The sequence below is a fragment of the Sorex fumeus genome, unplaced genomic scaffold, assembly GCF_029834395.1.
Source record: "Sorex fumeus unplaced genomic scaffold, SorFum_2.1 ptg000010l, whole genome shotgun sequence".
NCBI classification, from domain to species: domain Eukaryota; kingdom Metazoa; phylum Chordata; class Mammalia; order Eulipotyphla; family Soricidae; genus Sorex; species Sorex fumeus.
In genome coordinates this window covers 13,983,703-14,000,455 of record NW_026606067.1, presented here as the reverse complement: position 1 = coordinate 14,000,455, position 16,753 = coordinate 13,983,703, and positions in this window count along the sequence as shown.

Sequence of the window (16,753 nt, the reverse complement as noted above, 5' to 3'; positions counted from 1 at the left end):
AATATTTCCTAGGGTGGGGGTAACAAAGGAACTTTTATTTATTTATTTATTTATTTATTTATTTATTTTTTGTTTTTGGGTCACACTCAGCGATGCACAGGGGCTACTCCTGGCTCATTCACTCAGGAATTACTCCTGGCGGTGCTCAGGGGACCATATGGGATGCTGGGAATCGAAACCGGGTCAACCGCATGCAAGGCAAACGCCCTATCCACTGTGCTATTGCTCCAGGCCCCAACAAAGGAACTTTTAGAGCTAAGCCCAAAATGTCTAAGACAGACTACAAACACTCTCTGTAGAGGTTAGGAAAGAAATAATATGCTGCACATTCTATTTCCAATCTGGAAGTTTCCCAGAATCATGAAGAAAAATTATGTTGGTCACTGTAGAGATGATCTGGGGACCTTTAAGGAAACGAGATGGATCATGTCCAGTTTTCTAGTTGGTAGAGATAAAGATGTGTTTCGACTGTAACAGAAAACAGGAGAATAAACCAGGTGTAAACAAGAAGGGGTTGGGGTAGACAAAATGCTACCTCAATGTATCCCAAACTGGATTAGGCTGAGTAGAGAAATAAAATATACTTTGTAAAGCAATGAGAGAACGCTTTGCAAAAATAACTGTCTATGGAGAAGCTAACCTTCTTTAATTCATCATGCTCAGTATATATGGGGGTTAGAGGGACTGAACATAATAAGAGACAATAAACTATGACAACCATGAAGAGACAAATGAAACAAAAGTGGACAAATTAAACAAAATTTATTCTAGAATATTATCTTACATAATCTCTGGTGCTTTTGTTTGACCTTTTAGTTTTTGTATATACATCAAGAGCAAATAAAGCAGTAGCACTGTAGTACTGTCTTCCTGTTGTTCATTGATTTGCTCGAGCGGGCACCAGTAATGTTTCCATTGTGAGACTTGTTACTGTTTTTGGCATATCGAATATGCCACAGGGAGCTTGTCAGGCTCTGACTTGCTGGAGGGATACTCTCGGCTCCGAGAGGGATAGAGGAATCGAACCCAGCTAGGCTGCATGCAAGGCAAATGCCCTACCTGCTCTGCTGTCGCTCCAGTCCGAATAAAGCAGTAAGAACACTAATCCTTCAGGGAAGGAATCAGGTGAGAGTTAATATCATACCTGGTGTTAATGGGAGCTAGTTGTGCAGTTCTTGGCGATACCATACAGTACTAGAATCAGATTCACGGTTCCCACAGGCAAATCATGCCCTGATCCCTGAGTTATCTCTAGGCCCATGAACTTGAACCCACTTTGTAAATAACTTGCTAAATACTCTGATCTATGTCAGGAATAGTCTGATACTTAGTAAGCATTAATATTTTCAAAGGCACCCTTGATGTTATGAAACATACAAATCACTGTCACTGTCATTATCATCCCATTTCTCATCAATTAGCTCAAGTGGGTGCAAGTAACGTCTCCATTTGCCCCAGTACTGAGATTTTAGCAGTCTCTCCTTACTTATCTTTCCCAACACGGCCATATCGGAGGCTCTTTCAGGGTACGGGGAATGAGGGTCATTATTGTAACTGTTTTTGACATATTAAATATGCCACATACTTTGAAAATATTAAAAAATGAACAAATAGATTATGGACCTAAAAATTGTAATTGCCGAAGTTTGTAACTGCCTATCTTTATCAAATGCAAAATTTGTATGAGCCATTTCAGTCGAAACAAAAAGAAAATCCTTTCTTATAATTGAGAGCTTCTCCTAGGGAGGAAAATTTAAACTACAATTATGATTAATTAAGTGTAGTTAATTTAGTTGATGGGTTGGTATTGTTGACTTCCCAAAATGAAATATGATTAACTGCAATCAAAATATAATATCTACTAAGCTCAGAGAGGTCCTTTAAATATTATATAAATTAAGATTAATTGGAACATTCCCCAAGCCCCTCAAGAATGTCAATTTCCATCAATTAAAAAGTAGCAAAATCATAATAAGGGCAGCTGCCATTCCTCTTTTATTTTAACAATCGCTGAATTTTTAATATAATGTCAGTTTCATTAATCTCATAAAAAACCTAAAGAGTTTTAATTTATTTTTTGTTTTTTTCTTTATGAAACATAAGAATTTATTATGTATCTAGGATATATTTTAGCACATGTGGAAACAACCCCTTAAATTTTATGTCCTGCAAACTCTACTCTCAGAGAAATAAAGTTATCAATATTTTTTATAATCACAAATATATCACCAGCTTCTTAGGTTTTTGCTAACAATACTCCACAACAAGGAGTATTATTTTAGTTTAGTATTGCTTCATTTCTGAAATGCTTGGAATCTAATCTAGTGCCTCTCACATGCAAAGCAAGTGCTCAGCTACAAAGCCACATCACTGGCCATCTACAGAGATTTAAAATTTTTAATTGTTTGATGATGATGATGATGATGAAGTTTTTATTCCTGTGGGGACTCTGAACAGCAAAGGGTGCTAGGGATAAGACCCAGGTAGGCTGAATGCAAGACAAATTCCCTATGCACTCTACTATATGAGATATTTCAAATACACTTTTAAGAATCATAATTTGTAAAAAAAAGCATAATTTGATGTTTTGTTTGTTTAAAAATATTACTCTGACTCTCTCAAGAACAAACAAAAATGTTTAAAATTTTAACGAAAATAAGGGGGGCTGTATTTTGTTAATTTTAATGTACCTTTATATATTATTTTAAACCCTGGAACCCATATGGTCTTTTGAGAGGGGTGAAGAGTTATCCCTGAGCACAAAATCAGGAGTCAAACCTGGGAACCACCTGCTGTGGCCCCCAAACAAATAAATAATTCCACAAACAACAGCAACAATTATAACAAAAACTTATCTTTCCTAGATCAGTAATATGCTTTATTTGATATATTTTTATATCACCTCAACAAAAGTTCAGTTAAATTATTATATAATTTCTCATTATTTTAAGTGCTTGTTATCTATTTGTTTAAATTATTATTACTTTTGTTATTAGTTTTTGGGACACACCCAGAGTGTACAAGCCTTTCTTTTGGCTCTGCACTCAGGGATATCACTTCTGACAGGTTCAGGGACCCGTATAGGATGCACAGGATGAAACTCAGGTCACCAGGTGCAAGATGGTCTGGCCCCTAACTTATTAAACTATAACATTATTTAGAAAGCATAGAATAAGCATCCTCACTAATTTTACTATTACATCTTGATGCCTAGAACTGCTTGAGACATGGTTTTAAATATTTGTTGAATTAATAACTAAATAAGCCTTTTATTCCCATATGTTCAATGATCTGTGGACTCAAACCTCCTTAATTTATTTGTTTGTATAAAAATATGATTTCATATATTAAGTCTACTAAAAAAGTCCCTTTCTACACTAGAAAGCGACTTTACTGTGACTTTACTGTGAACCTGATTTATCTGATGCCTCACCTTTGTCTGAACTTAGTGTAAATGAGGTATTTATTATACATTCATATTTTAAAAGGAATTCATAAAAATACCAAAATATATGCTTTGCTATTTTAAAATTTAATAAAAACATGCATTTCCTGGGAACATAATGCTTTAAAATCAGTTATGAAAACATTGTCTATATAGCAAAAGATTTAAATTACAAAGCATTTTATAGAAATTCAGGAATGATCTTAGAGACCTAAAGAGAACATAAACCTTTTTCAGAACAAAAGGAAAGCAGCATAAGTTCCATGAAATCAAAATAAATTGGTTTTATTTTCCTAAGGGATGTAGTTCTGTAAAATTTTGTCAAATTTTTGCCTAACATGTATAGATATGTAAATATAATACAATACATGTAGATAAATATAGATGAATCAGTATTGCATATACATATATAGTTCGAGAGAGATGCCTATGTGTGTGTTGCACAAACTTCAATGTAATGAAATTAGTAGCTTTTGAACATTTTGCCTTTCAAAAGTTTATAATGAAATTTCCATGCTTTCTTTAGTAGCTTAAAAAAACTACAATTATTTTTCTGATGTAAGGAATATTTTTATGCTTATAGTTTTACATTATGTAAAATTTAAATGCAATCATGATTTCCTCTAAATTTCCGAAAAATTATGTTTTAAATAAACTTTCAAATTTTGTTGTAATTTACTTTTTAGCTCTAGTGATGCTTTTTCCTGTTCCCTATCCATTTACAGCAGATAATCAGAGAGGATATTGTGGTACCTCAGAGAACTGGCATTTTACTCTTTATTATGTATGTGTGTTTATGTGTGTGTGCATGTTTGTGTGTGTGTCTGTGTGTCTGTCTATGTGTTCATGCAAGTGCACACAAATGAACACATGGATATTTCAATCAACAGATCTATTTTCTAAGTAGCTATTGGTAATTATGCTGTCATTTCAGTGCCTTTTTCTATCGTACCATGGTAACTAAAAATCTGTGCTCCAATGCTGAATCTTTTCATTTAAACACAGAGTGGTGACATATTGCTCAACCATTTTTGCCGAAGCATGAGCTTCCATTTCCTTGTATCAGTGTAACTTGAATCTCAATCTCTTTTCTTTGTCTGCCACTCGTACCCCAGAGTACACATAAAATGTAACATACATTAGACCAATAGCTCTGAATAAAGTCAATGAGTAGATTCTTCATGAAACCACATGAGAAAGATGTAGCAAGAGAGAGCAACAGCCATCAACTATTGAAACTGTAAATATAATTGAGATTGATCGTTTCCACAACAAAATCTGGTCTCTTTCAGATGTCAGGTAAATTAGAACCAAGAGTGGCTTGCAAATAAACTTAAATATGTGGCTTCATCTTTAAAATTAATCAGAGTGGAGAGATAATTAGAAATTGGAAGTTGTTAGAGTTTAAAGCCATTAGAATTATTCATGCTATGTGGGGGACACACTTTAGTTAACCACTTACTCTAGACTGAGATCAAGGACTGGAGAATTTTATTTTTGTAAAGGGCCATGTAGAATATGTTTTAAGTTTTTTAGATTCTGTGAGATATATTGTTACCACTAATCTTTTCCATCATAGCAAGATAGTAGACCAAAACAATATGTAAATAAATGAGGTGGCTGTATTTTGATAAAAAGTAATTAGCCAAAGCATATTGCCTTCTGGATGGTAGTGACCAATCTTATTTGAATATTAAATATCAGAATCAAATCCATAGATGTGACATGCCTTTGGTTCAATTAGACAAAGTAATAAATAAATTAATTTTCTCAAAAAAATTGGCTATTATATTAAAAGAGGAATTCTTCTAGATCATGTAGTTGAAGATAGAATTAGAAAGTATTTTTTCTTTTTTTAAAATTTTTATTAGTGAAACACCATGAGGTACAGTTGTAGACTTACAAATTTTTATGCTTGGGTTTCGATTATACAATGATCAAATAACCATCCCTCCATCAGTGCCCATTTTCCACCACCATGAATCCCAGTAATCCTCCCACCCCCATACCCCCATCCCACACCGCCTCTGTGGCAGGGCATATCCTTTTGTTCTCTCTCTCCTTTTGGTTGTTGTAGTCTGCAAAAGAGGCATTGAGTGGCAATCATGTTCAGTCCATAGTCTACTTTCAACATGCATCTCCCATCCTGGGAGGATCCTCCAAACACCTTTTATTTGGTGTTCTCTTCTCTATCTGAACTGCCCTTTCCCCTAGAATGCCCGGCTGGCCTCTAAGCCTTGGAATAATCCTCCTGGTACTGATCCGGCTATTCTTGGGTTTTAATCTCCTGTTTTGTTACTTTATGTATGCCAGATGAATACAATCTTTCTATGTTTATCCCTCGCTTTCTGGTTCATTTTGCTTAGCTTGATACTTTCCATGTAGTACCACTTGTATGTAAATTTCATGACTTCATCTTTTCTAACAGCTACATAGTATTCCACTGTGTAGATGTACCAAAGTTTCTTTAACCAGTCATCTGTTCTCGGGCACTCAGTTTTTTTCCAGATTCTGCCTATTGTAAAGGGTGCTGCAATGAACAAACAAGTGCAGATATCACTTCGACTACACATTTTTGCCTCTCTGGGATATATTTCCAGGAGTGGTATTGCTGGGTCAAATGGGAGCTCAATTTCTAATTTTTGGAGAATCCTCCATACTGTTTTCCAAAAGGGCTGAACCAGTTGGCATTCCCACCAACAGTGAAGGAGGGTCCCTTTCTCGCCACATCGTGCCAGCATCAGTTGCTTTTGTTCTTTTGGATGTGGGCCAGTCTCTGAGGTGTGAGATGGTATCTCATTGTGTTTTTGATCTGCATCTCCCTGATGATTAATGATGTAGAGCATTTTCTCATGTGCCTTTTAGCAATTCGGATTTCTTCTTTGAAAAATTTTCTGTTCATTTTGTCGCCCCATTTTTTGATGGAATTGGATGTTTTGTTCTTGTGTAGTTCAACCAGTAATTTGTATATCCTTGATATCAACCCCTTGTCAGATATATATTTGGCGAATATCCTTTCCAATTTCGAAGACTCTTTGTATTTAGGTCACTGTTTCTTTTGAGGTACAGAAGCTTCTTAGCTTAAGATAGTCCCTATCTCTGTTTTCACTTGCTTGGCCATTGGCATGATATCTTTGATGATGCCATTAGCTTCAATGTCATGGAGGGTTTTGCCAACTTTGTCTTCAATATACCTTATGGACTCCAGTATGATGTGGAGGCCTTTAATCCATTTTGATCTTTTGTACATTGTGTTAGGCAGAGTTCTGAGCCCATTTTTTTTGCATGTAGCCTTCCAGTTTTTCCAGCACCATTTGTTAAAGAGACTTTCCTTACTCCACGTCACATTTCTTGCTCCTTTATCAAATATTAGATGATCATATGATTGAGGGGAGATGTATGTATATTCAACCCTGTTCCTTTGGTCTGCAGCTCTGCCTTTGCCCAGTACCATGCTGTTTAAATTGTTACTGCATTGTAGTAGTTTTAAGTTAGGGAGGTTGATTCCTCCCATTTTCTTTTTCCCAAGAATTGCTTTAGATATTCATGGGGGCTTATTGTTCCATACGAATTTCAGGAGTGTTCGCTCCATTTCTTTGAAGAATGTCATGGGTAACCTTATAGGGATTGCATTGGGGGGCTGGAGCTATAGCACAGCGGGTAGGGCGTTCGCCTTACAAGCGGCCAACATGGCCGACCCGAGTTCGATTCCTCCGCCCCTCTCGGAGAGCCCGGCAAGCTACCGAGAGTATCTCGCCCGCACAGCAGAGCCTGGCAAGCTCCCCGTGACGTATTCGATATGCCAGACACAGTAACAACAAAGTCTCCAATGGAGACGTTACTGGGCCCGCTCGAGCAAATCGACAATCAATGGGAGGGCCTTTGGGAAGTATTGCCATTTTGACCATGTTAACTCTCCTGACTCATGAGCAGGGGATATCTTTCCATTTTCTCATGTCCTCTTTTATTTCCTTAATTAGCTTCTTGTAGTTTTCTTTGTACAGGTTCTTTACTTCCTTTAGTTAGGCTGATTCCTAGGTACTTGACTTTCTGCGGCACAACTGTGAACGGGATTTTTTTTCATGTCACTTTCTTCTCTCTCACTGTTTGCGTATAGGAAAGCCATGGACTTTTGGGTATTGATTTTATAGCCTGCAACTTTACTATAAAAGTCTATTGTTTCTAGGAGTTTCTTGGTGGAGGTTATAGAGTTTTCTAAGTATAGTATCATATCATCTGTGAATAGTGAGAGCTTGATTTCTTCCTTTCCTACGCAACTGCACTTAATATCTTTTTCTTGCCTCATCGCTATTGCAACTACTTCCAGGACTATATTGAACAGCAGTGGAGAGAGTGGGCATCCTTGTCTCGTTCCTGATCTTAGAGGAAAGGCTCTCAGTTTTTCCCCATTGAGGATGATGCTTGCTATAGGCTTGTGGTAGATGGTAGGGTTTTCATCATAAATGGGTGCTGGATCTTGTCAAATGCTTTCTCTGCATCTATTGATATGATCATATGCTTTTTATCTTTTCTTTTGTTGATATGATGGATTATGTTGATTGATTTCCGAACATTAAACCATCCTTGCATCCTTGGGATGTATCCTACTTGGTCATGGTGTATGATCTTTTTGATGAGTCGTTGGATTCTATTTGCTAGTAGTTTGTTGAGGATCTCTGCATCTGTGTTCATTAGGAATATCGGCCTGAAATTCTCTTTCTTTGTGGTATCTCTGTTGGTTTTTGGTATCAGGGCAATATTTTCATCATAGAAACTGTTCTGAAGTGTTTTAGATATTTCAATTTTGTGAAAAAGCCTAAAGAGAATTGGGAGTAAGTCCTCTTTAAGGTTTGGAAGAATTCACTAGTGAATCCATCTGGGTCGGGACTTTTGTGCTTGGGGAGACTAATTATTACCATTTCAATTTTCTTGATGGTGATAGGTCTGTTCAGGTATTCCAGGTCTTCTTGGCTCAACCTTGGGTGTCTGTAGGAGTCTAGAAATTTATCCATTTACTCAAGGTTTTCATGTTCCGTGGCATAAAGCTTCTCAAAGTACTCCCTGAGACTCTTTTGAATTTCTGTAGTTTCTGTTGTAATGATCCCTTTTCATTTCTGATTCGGTTTATTAGGGTTTTCTCTCTCCCTTAGAAAGTATTTTTGGCCACAAATTTTTACCAATTTTCTGTCCCTTATTAGGTTTTAAATAAAATGTATAGTATCATGTCCATATTTAAAATCTCTTAGTGGATTAAATTATTACCCAAAAAGCATGTTCTGTGAATAAGTATCTGAATGAAAAAAAAAACTGTGGATTTCCCTAATGAAACTGATAATTTTGAGCTCCACATAATTTAGTGTTCATTATAAGAAGAGTGCCTCTGGGTTTTGGTACAATCAATTAACTGAATCAGAGATATCTAGAGGTAGATGATTTGCAAATTCAAAGATTAAATGACAGCGTAACTTCTCAATATTTAAAATCTTTCCTTTAGTCATCTGTTTTCTTTGTGGTGGATCAAGTTTAGAAAGATGCTCATTCCACAAGGATTGGACTGAGTACATGCTATTAAGAATTTAACCTGAAGTTCAGTTCTGGAATTTTATTTTGTCTATGAAAAGGAAAAGAAAACTGCTGTATACATGTTTTTTAAGGCTGTTTGCTGTTCAAATCTTGATTCAAAATATAACCTATGACTAGATTAGTAGAAATTATATTACTTTTCTTTTTACATACTATTTACCATCCAATTTACCAGATATAGGATTGACCTACCAGATTTAATATATGTCATGTGGACAGTAGGGTTTATTTTCTTAAGATGAGATATTAAATATGAATGAAAACCAAATTCTTTATCTCTAAAATGTTTTATTAATAGTTTAAAGAATTGATATTGATTGATTTTATATTAAAGTGCTTTGGAGAGGGTTTTTAAGCTCTAAGAGTATATAGGTACTTGATAGGCCACTGCGTGAGACTTTTAGTTAACCATAACAGACAACACCCACTTCCCAGCCGCCACCATGCTCCAGGCCACTTTCCAGATGCTCAGGCCAAGACTCATGCACGAGTGAAGCCCCACAGAACCGGGTAAGTGGAACTTTGTGACCAGGCTCAAAGGGAGCCGGAAACAAAGATGCTCTGCCTTCTCCCACCAATCTCTGGTGACCGAGGAGTTAAGCCCAGAATCCCCATCCTACCCTGCCCTGCCAGCTTCCACCAATCTTCGGCAACCCAGGGATCACCCCCAGAAACCCCACCTACTGGTACCAGATAAATACCTCATTGGCAGACGTCCACTACTTCCACTACACAGCCACCACCATGCTCTGGGTCATGTTCCAGACTGACACACCATAAGACACTTAATAACCATCTTCTAATATTACCACACCATATTTGATGGGGTTCAAATATGGTTTGAACCATGAGAACACCTGCAAGGGCAATTAGAGTCTGCCCTTAATGCTGCTATCTGTCTCGGAGAGCCTGACAAACTACTGAGAGTATCCGTGGTGTATATGATATGCCAAAAACAGTAACTACAATGGGTCTCATTCCCCTAACCTGAAAGAGCCACCAATATGGCAGCATTAAGAAGGATGAGGAAGGAGAAGCTGATAAAATCTCAAGGCCAAACTAGGCTGCCAAAATAAAGAAGGACTAAAATGACTGTCTGTACTTTCAATGCACATATGCTGGCATTGGAAGCATCAATCGAGGACCTGATGGTGCAAGTGAGAAAGATCAAGTATGATATCATTGGTCTGACTGAGATGAGTAGGCGTCAACCACAACACACCATTCTCGACACTGGAGAACTGTTACTTGGAACATGAGACAAAAGAGGTGACAGTGGTGTTGGTGTCCTTGTCAACACTTGGCCATGAGCATTGATTCATTTGAATGCCTAACAATCCAAATCAGACGATTACACCTGAATAGATGTGTCTCATCGCCGGCAGTTTCTATCTTTGTTGTCTACGCACCAACATCCAATTATGATGAAGAAGAAATAGAGAAGTTCTACACGGAGCTGGAGATGTTCTATAGAGAAGACCACACCTTCTACAAGATCATTGTCCGTGATTTTAATACCAAGATAGGACTGAGAAGACCAGCAGAAGAACTGCACATTGGGACCCATGGCATAGAATGGAACAAACAGGGTAAGGGACTGTCTGAGTCCATCATGTCAACCAAGACCATCATGGTAACTCATAGTTCCAGAAGGTCAAATCTAAACCTTAGACATGGGAGTCTCCACGTGGACGGTTCCACAACAAAATTGACCACATCACAGCGGTAGGGCGTTTGCCTTGCACGCAGCCAACATGGCCGACCCGAGTTCGATTCCTCCACCCCTCTCGGAAAACCCGGCAAGCTACTGAGAGTATCTCGCCTGCACGGCAGAGCCCGGCAAGCTCCCCGTGACGTATTCGATATGCCAAACACAGTAACAACAAAGTCTCCAATGGAGACATTACTGGGCCTGCTCAAGCAAATAGACGAACAACGGGAGGGCCTTTATATTCAATAGATAGTTTTGCCTGACCAATGTCGCTGGTGTCCCAAAATTCCAAATTGGATTGGACCTTCGTCTCCTTCATGCAAAATTCTACTTCATGGAGTGGAGAGAAAGGGCTGCAAAGTATAAGAAGAGAATTCCCAGAACGACCACCAACTGGGAGCTCTTTGGTACTTTTGCAGCAACATGGGAAGATGCTGTCGTTGACAACATTGAAAAAAATACGATCAACTGGTTCAGCACCTCCATGATTGTGCTAGGAATGCCAAGAGAGAGATAGTCACAAACAGAAGCCTGTCTTCAAAACCTCTCGAGCTCATTCGCCAACTTGGCTCAGCACGAGCCTCAGGCAACTGCAAGCAAACGTCCAAGCTCACAAATCAGTACAGAGAAGGAATAAAGGAAGACCCCAAAGAGAGAAGAGCAGCAGTGCTGGAAGATGCTGCAGAAACCGGGAAAAGCATTTTCAATGCCCACCTGTCCTTCACCAACTACAAAACCAAAGATGGCTGCCCTCCAACGTCCTGATGGATCTGTCACATCTTCCAGAAGGGCAACTGAGAAGATTATCCATGACTTGTACTCGGATCTATAAGATAGCCATTTACACCTGCCAACAAACCAAATTTCACAGGATGGATATGTCATTCCCAACATTTTCCCTTCCTAAATCTGACACGTCATTTTGTAGGTAAAGAAGCGAACAACACCTGACTCAGACAAGATCAGGCCCAAACGCCTGAAGAACCTGCCGTCAGTACTCATCAATACACTGGCTCGGTTCTTCACACGCTACCTCTCTGAATGCAAGATTCCATCCCAATGGAAAACAAGCAGGACTGTTCTACTGTAACAGAAGCGGGGCATCGACGACATTTGCAACTATCGCCTGCTCTGCCTGTTGTCTGATGTCTACAATCTGTTCACTTGAGTCATCCTGAATAGGATCAGCAGAATACTAGATGAAGGACAACCATGTGAGCAAGCCAGGTTCTGAAAAGGATTCAGCACGACTGACCATATCCACATGATAATCAAGCTCATTGAGGTCTCTCAGGAATTCAAGATGCTGCTCTGCCTAACATTCATTGATTTAAAGAAGACCTTTGATTCTGGTGAGACTGAAGTGGTCATCGAAACTCTAGCCAAACAGGGCATTCAAACTCAATACACCAGGATCCTCCATGAGCTATATTTCAGATTCACTACCAGGACCTCACCATTCTACAAGGAAGTGATCATTGACATCAAGAGAGGGATTCTGTAGGGTGATGCCATTTCACTAACACTCTTAAGCGACACCCTCAAGAACATTATGCACCAACTGCAATGGGAAGGAATGGGACTGAAGATAGATGGTTGGCAACTAAACCTCCACTTCACTGATAACATCATTGTAATAACACCAAACATTAGCCAAACAGCGCAAATGCTGGTCGACTTTGTGAGAGTAGAAAGAAAAGTCAGACTACAGCTGAATGTCACGAAGGTAATGTTTTATGAGAAACGTACTTGTTCCTGATGTTCCATTCACTCTCAGTGGAACAAACATCTCTGAATGCAACAGTTTTGTGTACCTAGGTCGAGAACTCAAAATGATGAATGATGGCACCTGAGTTGAGCAGGAGGAAGAGAGCGGCTTGGAACACCTTCAAGAGTGTCAAAGAAATAGCTAAGAGAATGAAGAATCTCTGGCTCTGGGCACATCTCTTCGATTCCACTGTTCTTGCTGAATTGACATATGTTCCAGAGACCTGGGCCCTATGAAAAGAGATGAGAACACTATTTGGGTCTCCCAAAGAGGAATCAATAGAGCTATGCTTGGAATATCACACTTCACTAAAGTGAGAGAAAGAATCCGGATTTCCGACTTGTGTCTACGATCGAGAATCAGGGATGCTGTCTCATTTGCCAAGGCATCACAAATCAGATGGACTGGACACCTAATGTGATTTGAAGATGACTGCTGGAATAGAGCCATTTCCAGCTGGATTCCATGCAACATCAAAAGATCACATGGCTGCCCATGTACGAGATCATTGGATTTCTTCATCAAGACCCTGAACAATCAATTTTAGGCTCTTCGTGTTGCTGGAGCAGGCAGATGCCATTGGGCTACACTAACACATGACAGGGATGAATGGAGATGTTACTGGTGCCCAGTTGATCAAATCCATGAGTAACGGGATGTCAAGTGATCAAGTAATCAACACAGGGTGCTAAGGCTAAGGTCTGGTTCTTTGATGTTTTTCCAGCCCAGTAGTGTCAGGGCCCACCAGGTGAACCCCTGTGGTGGTAATGTATTCGTGCAATGCCAGGTATTTAATTATGTCCTCGTGCATGCAAGACATGCTAGCTACCCAGATTTATTGCACAATTTTCATGCATTTGTTTTTTCAAAATATTATAAATTAATATAAATGCATCAAGATATAGGTATAGATTTGGTGCCACACTTAGCATTGCTCAGGTATTACTTCTGGCTCTGTGCTCAGGGATCACTTCTGGCAGGGTTTCAGGAGTGAGGGACCATGTATAGAACCAAGAAACAAACCTGGGTCAGCTGTGTGCAAGACAAGTGCCTTATGTACTTTACTATCTGTCCAGCCTGTTAATAATATTTGTATAATAATAATAATAAAGTGATATCTTATGAGAACTAGTGCTTCTTTATAACCTTCTGATCCTTTAAAGATCAACAGCATGTGTCTGTATAATCTCTTAATACAAATTCTGATAGTTTCTGTTCTGAATATAAATATCTCTTTTGCAGTCAGCTTTTGGAAAACACAGTACTCATATATTATTTTAAGGATTCTATTTATAGAAACACCAAACAAATAATCCTGAATGATCATCTTGATGTGATGTTATATGTATTTCTGAAGATATTTTTGACCCTCATAGTGTTATGTTTTTTTTCAGTTTTATATTCCTATTTATGTTTATCTAACATAAATATAAGAAATTCTTGAACTTCTAGAAATATTACCAGCTAACTTTCCATAGGTTAAAAATTATCTTAGTTTCACAAATTTCTTGAAACTGAGACATTGAGTCTGTTCATGGTTCTTTATATGTAATTCTATTATTCAATCATTTTTCTCAGTAGATTTACAGGAAAAAATGATGTATTTTGGGTAAAATGCTGAAAGCATTTGGATAGTTAAGCATTTTAATTATGAAGCTTCTCATTTCATATCTTTGTTTGTCATAAAAGCAGATAGTTATTATTGAGTCAGTGACAGCTACCTGGACATAAAGAAACAGACTATTTCAGATGCTCATGCCAACATCATGCATATATCTACAATTTAGATTCAGTCTTCCATCTGCAATTATGTTTGATTGGTTTTATTTGTCATTTCCAGGCAGTTCTAAATGAATCACCAGAAAATAGTCCATCAATTCCTCAATATAAAATGATTCTTTATTGTAGAATGATAGTCTAAAAACATAGTTTCAAAAAAATGATTACCTTGCAAAGTGAAAGTGTCCTGTCTCCTCTGAGAGCACAATAATTCAAGGATGGAAATTTAGTTTTGTTCCATGGCTGAATGGATTGAGCACATTTTAGCATACTGTCTAAACACATCGATAACAGGACAGGAAAAAGTGCAATGGGAATTTTTGAAGTACAACATTTTATTTTTATTATTAACTTGACTTTCCAATTGTAAAGGAACGTAGCTATCTTACAGGAGGGACTCTTTTCCAAATCTCTGTCATTTTATTGTTTGTATAATTGATACGGCTTAAAGAACAGATAGTAGCAAGCTTCTAAATAATGTAGTGAAACAAAGATGTAATCTAAGTACATAAAAATAATGGACAAATTCACACAGACTTTAATTGAAATTTCTTGCAAAATCCTTACTAATTGTCCTTTTAGAAATAAAGGTAATTTTTTAAAATAAGTTATCTAAAACAGAATAATTTTTCAAATGTTTTATAACTAGTCTCGTGGAATGTAGGAGAAAATTCTGAGTTGAATTATGGTGTCAATGGGATTTTTGATGACTCATATGTACAGTTTACAGGCTTAATTCTTTCTGAAATCTCTGTATATGAGTATTTCATATGTGTCTGATATGTGTCTGATATGTATTTAAACTATATATTTAGTAACCAAAATAAAATTTCTGTAAATAGTCTTTTATCTTCAGATTTCCTCACTCTATTAGTTTTAGATTGTTCTCTTTAACTTTTCTGTGCCTCAGTTTCCTCATCTGTAAAATTAAATAATTAAAATGTGTAGTTATAGTACTATTATAGTTACATACATATCATGGTTGGTTATTTCAGAAAATAATTGACTTATATTGTGCACCTAATAAAACTTAGTTATAAGCAATAAAATTCTAATATATTCTCCAAGGAAATTTATACACTAATACCAAGAAACTTTTTTTTTTTCTTTTGGTATGTAACCAGAGGTGAAATGTGTTCATCACAGAAAGTCCTTGTTTAGGAAGTATAAAGAGTGATGCTGTTTTCACATCAATCTTCTTTTCCCAAAGGCACGATACCAGCATAACATTCAAGGAGAAACACTTTATTAAATGTTTTGCTGGTGAACTTGTTTCTTACTGACTGACATCATCAATCCTCTATATCAGTAGCTAGAACACACATCCATATCAGTGCACGTCTTGGGAGAGATGATTAAGAGAAATAAAATCATACTATCACAAACAGATATTTAAAGAAATAGCTAGTTTTGGGGGGGAAGAATCTTACAACTGAATACCGGTGAGGGCATTTTTATGGAATTCCAATAAAACTCTTTAGCTTTTTGTGTAGTATAAGTCTTCATTTTTAGCTTAAGGATGGAAACAAACATTGATTGGCACTGGATTCTAGTTTTTCTGCTTCCTTACTGCTTGTTTGAAGAGGCAATTACTCAAGTTTTAGGTTGCCAAGCATGCTTTACTATATAAACCACTCTTGCAATGAGCTTTCAGAAATAATAAAGCCTGAATATTTCATGTTTTTGAGTCAGCAGTTTGCTATTGAACTCCTTAATTTTAGCTCTTATTTTTTATGCATTTTAATATTCTGGTTTGTTGAATTTTTTCTTCTTACAACATCACTCTACTTTGGTGATAATTTTAGTTTTTCTTTTAAACGCTTTACTTCCAAAATCTAATGTTTTGTCCTTTGTAATTCTTTATCCCCGAATATTTGTAAAGCAAAATCATTATTTAGTCTGCATTTCACCTCACCTTGCTTCACCTTTCCTCGCTTTCTTTTCCCTCCCTTTCCCTTTTCTGTTAGTAGTTTATGTAGCATGGTTGCAATAGAATTAACACTTACAGTTTTGTTGTACAAAGTAATTGCACCTTCACCAGCATGAAGTGCTCAGGATGTGCTTATGTCACTTCTAGTTCACCTGTTCTCCTCATTCCCCTCACTGCTTGGTAATCTCAGTTTTGCAATTAAAGGCAAAGGGTTATCCTCATTCAGAGTTGTCTATTTACTAATTTGGTTAAGTGAATTCTCAGTGCATCATACTAGGCAAAATTACTATAAGATTATCTTCCTTTTATGTATAATCCTTTTAGACTCTACTTTGTTTATAGTAGAAGTATAGAGGAAAAATTAAAAATTTTTATCTTTTAAATGTTATTTAATTAAACTATTTCTTCTAATGTATAAATATCTGTAATTCACACTCAGGAAGTTTTATTTATTTCATTATATCACTAATATTACAATGAGTCATTGTTACAAGGATCATTTTGATATAGATTTTAAATTAATATTTCAATTCATAT